Here is a 4,797-nt window from a genome sequence, read left to right on the forward strand (position 1 = left end):
TCAAAAAACGTCTTACATTATGTGACGGAGGAGTACGTACTCGTACTGTAGCAGTACTAGTACTACTTTTCTCAACTAGTAGTGCGATGTACTGTACTTCTAGTCTAGTCTCGTATAGTGCACCAGTTTTGAACTCTTGAATCTCAGGGCCAAGGAGCTACAGTTGGAAGTGGAGGGTACTACTGTTCTCTAGAACCATCGCTGTACTATTAATGCAGGGGAAGTACGCTGGCGTAGTGGCCTAGTGGGTACTCTTGGTGCTCTATTCAGCCGCTCCTCTCACGTAGCTGGCCTACTCAGCCGCTCCTCTCACGCACACACTAGCAGCCTGTTTATCAGCGACGGTTACTGCGGGGGCAGAACATTTGAGTTATTTGATACAGCGAGACTAGGCTGTTCGCTTCCATTTGTGGAGGTGTAATGGATCTCGTCGAACTTTGTTAGTAGTTCCTTCTTTATGAATAAGATGAAGCAAAGCTTTTGCCTCCATTTCAAAAAAAAACACGTCAAGAGGAATTTCTTTTATAGTAGAGCCGATAATGGAGTGACGTCCATGCGTGCAATGCCACAAGCTACAGAGTAGTAGTAGAGCACTTTATGTACAGAGCCATATTGCATAGTTCCCAATGCCCCGCCAGGCTTTTCCGGCTCCTCGGGCTTAATTGGGAGGCGCTAGTTTAAATATGCTACTAGCTGGAAGCTGCAAGCGAGGTGCGGCTAGGGCGAGCATGCGAGCCACGAGATGCTGGGAAGGAAAACCCGTTCACGTGGCTAGGCTGTCCAGTGTACCCAGATTGTGGGGCCGCACGTCCGTTTGACTTCAAAACTCAAACTACCCGTGTAAAATATTGGCTTGCAGCGAAGTGTAGTAGTACTATTTAAAAAAAAGGCCGCCGTGCGTTCGGCCGGGATCGAACCCACAAAACGAGGTATACACTCCCGCGACCACTAGTAGTACTCGTTGGAGTACAACGCAACCTAGAATCGCCTTTTGTCGCTAGTAGTACGTACATTGTTCCTTACAAGAAACCCCTAATGGTTAATAGTATAGCCAGCTGCTGGCTATAAGCCAGTGCCATGTCATCTACAACCCATCTTATAGCCAACATGTACAATAATAGATCAAAAGAGTGTACTACATGTTTTTATTATGTGGCCCACTTCTCATTCTCACAAAGTGCCTAGGAGCACGTGCTAGAGCTGGCTCTTCACGAAAAGCCCGCTTACCTTCTCTCTCCTCTTCTCTTTCCTCCAACTAAGCAGAAATATACTAGTTTATTTCTTATAGCCCGCTGACTCAGCTCTATTGTACTTGCTCTAATAATGCAAGAAACCACTAAAATGCCAAGAAACTACTACCACTTGCATACGTGGCAGACTTAAGATAAGACTACCTTATCAACCATTGTACATGCTCTTACCAACAAAAATCCTTGAGTGACCTCCTACCTCCGGCCCGTCCACCTAGTCATCCTCGGCCATGGGACGCAGCTACCGCCGCCGGCAGAAGGCGAGGTCAAAACCGCCGGCGGTGCGGAGCCCATGTTGCAGCAGCCCAGATGCCAGCTCCGTCCGGCGCTCGCGGCCGCTAGCTAGCCAAGATAGCTCCATCCAGCTGCTTGTCTGCAAGGTTTGCTAGCTAGATTGGCACGGCAGCGCGGTGGCTTGCTCGCGCGCGCCGCGCTAAGGCCAGCCATCTGGCTCGAGCGAAGGCCAGCGCGGCGGCTTGCTCGCTTGTGAGTCACGCTCGGGCCAGCCTGCCAATCCGTGCGGAGGCCAGCGCGGCGTCCGGCCTGTCCGGCGGAGCGGCGGCCAACTCGCTCATCACCGGCGCCACCGACGAACACGCATCAGTACTGTTTGAAGTAATGGTCAGGAAAAATAATGATTTGAGGGGGAATAACAGGATAGAAGGTCAGATGTGGGTCCCTCGTGTCAACGGTCAAACAAAATGTGTTGGTTTAAGCTGCCTCTCAGCACGGACGTGTGGGCCAACCCTGTCATAAATGGGTTTAAACGAACCTAATCGGTAGGAGTACTAGGTAGTTTTTGGCGTGGATTAAGAAATTTTGGGTATGTTTTTGCTATTTTTTGTACAATAGATTCTTCCTAGGGCTGGTTGAAAGTGGTAGTTTTTTGTTAAATACTCTACATATTGTAAGTAGGAGTGAAAGTTAAGCTTTGGAAGCCAATAAGCAAGGCTAGTTACATAGTGCATATGTGTACATGATTGAAAGTAAATATCAACCATGAGTGACTAATATCTTGATGGAAAACTCGAAACTATGGAATACTAGGAAAAAAAATGCATGGTTGGAAATACTAGCAATGTTCATGTCCGTTGCAACGAATCATAATTAGAATAATACTTATTCACAAACTTGGTACAAAACACTCTAATTTTGATATACATATGTCACTAGAGATATATTATGTTTCAATTAGAATATATTCCTTGGGCTGTTTTGGTGAGGTCAGGGAGGGATGTGGTTGGTTTTAAGATACTAATTATGGGTTTTTCTGCAAATTGGTAGACAAGTGGGATGTTGGTGAGAAAAGGCAACAACTTACCTCACAATCGTTAGATGTAGATCTAATGGTCATAAACGACGGATGGCAGACACACTAGCATCACCAACTAAGTCTTGTGTAGGAGTACTAGCAAGAACCGTGCATTGCACAGAACATCAAGATGCATTTTTTTATAAAACACTTGTTGTGATTGACCCTTGCGGGAGTAATCCCATGTGTAAAAACTAATGATATCTCGAGAAATATGAGATAAGGTGAAGAGGAGTGGGGTGTGGTGGTGGTTGGTGGTCGGACTGAGCGGAGGCATGGGGATTGACAACGCCGGCAGTGGCCACCAGGCCAGTTTGTTCCAGAGGCTTCCTTTCTTAATTGCTCAACAATGAGGTTTGTTGGAGATAAGGATGAACGAGGGAAGGCCTTGTCTGCAAATGTGGAGAGGGGTGCGGGTATCTTTTAGTTTAATTTCCATCCGTCAGATATAGATCGGACGGCCTATATTGCAAGATGGCACACGTACCATCATCACCAACTCGGTTTTTTATAAGAGAAGAAATATAACTATGGAGATACAAACGTATTATCGATACTTGCTTCCGTAAACTAGCATCTACATTCTATTCAATGCCTCGGCATGTGGGGCCTTAGCACAATGACTTCTCGACTGTGTAAAACAAAGATTTTCCCGTCGCCGACAAGGAGGGGGTGACGGCGGCACACTTTTTAGCTTGCTCTAGTCCTAGTAGTCATACTAGGTGGTCTAAGCTCGTGTAGATTTATTCTTTTTCACGTCTCGTGTTCGCCGTACTGCCACGACTGTTGATGAATAGACGGTAAGTTATTCACGGGGAAACCCTTGTTGAGCATGTTTGTGTGAGAGAGAGAGAGACAGTGTGCGTGTGTGATATGTTAGAGACTGAGGCAATGATAACAGATTCTTTGTGTCTATGTGTGTGGAGGATAGAGAGAGACATGTACATGGGGCTTTGTGTTGTGTAACATGGAGACACACATATATATACATAATTAGAGAGTGAGTGTGTGAGATACACATGCGGACATGAGGAGAGATGAGGATCCAGATAAATGGGTGTTTGTGCGTGTCTGTGTGTGTTTGTGCACGCGTTTGTGTGTGAGAGGGAGAGAGTGTATGTTGAGTAGAGAGACCACTGATGATGTAAACCTAGTATAAGGGAAGGGGGAATGGTGTGACATGTGTAGTAGCGAGATAGCACGGGTGCGGGCGGGGGGAGCAGACTATTTGGAATAGACATCGAGTGTGTGTGTGTGGGAGAGGGGTGTGAGAGCGAGAGAAAGAGAGAGCTAGCGACGGAGGGAGAGAGAGAGAGGAAGAGAGGGGGCGAGAGGGGTTGTTTGTGTCCATAAATGGCGTATAGATAGGGAGACAATGTTGATGTTGTCCGAAATTGGCCTACGAACGGAGACGCAAGGGAAGCGAGTCATCGTGTGTGTGATAGGGACTTCATGAGAGATCTAGAATAGATGGTGTAGAGAACAATGTGCGAAATCGAGAACGATTATACATTAGGGAGCTATGCAAAGAGTCACGACATATATGTATACAGGGAAGGAGCTGGGGCGGGTCCGCATGTGGGATAGATAGAAAGAGGAGAGTGGTGCACAAGGAAACAAAGTGTGCTTGTTTGTAGTGGGGGTGGTGTGTGAGGTGAGTGCGCGAGAACCACATGACTAGGGAGATAGACGTTCGGGGGCGACGTTTTGTGTGTATGGGAAATATACACTCTACATAGTGCGTGTGCTTGGGTAAGAGAGATAGTAGGAGACCTAGAGAGTGAGGGAAGAGATGTATGCATGCCTGAGAGACAAAGTGATAGAGACCTATGTTGGGGTCCGGACTTTACAAGAGAGAGGGGTGTTAATGTGCTCGTGTGTTGGTGTTTGGGGGAGAGAACGACTTCTCTATGTGTGTGTGTGTGTGTGTGGTGGGGGGGTTGACTTCAGATAAAGAGTGAGGTGTCTATATTTGAGGGACTTTAGCGTAATTGAGATATTGTGCACTCATGGTTGATCAATTTGTTTCACAGTTTGTACTATGAGATAACGATACTTTCGAACATGCGTGATATACCTTGATGTACCAGAATTACAAACCTAAGATTGGAATTTTGGAATTCGACTCCATCATTAGCTTTTGTAATACATTTAAACGGAGGTACATTTTTTAAGCCGGGATTTCGTGATTTCAAATTCATATATCAAACCTAGAGATATACACATACGGGCATG

This window comes from Aegilops tauschii, chromosome 2 (genome assembly GCF_002575655.3).
Source record: "Aegilops tauschii subsp. strangulata cultivar AL8/78 chromosome 2, Aet v6.0, whole genome shotgun sequence".
NCBI classification, from domain to species: Eukaryota; Viridiplantae; Streptophyta; class Magnoliopsida; order Poales; family Poaceae; genus Aegilops; species Aegilops tauschii.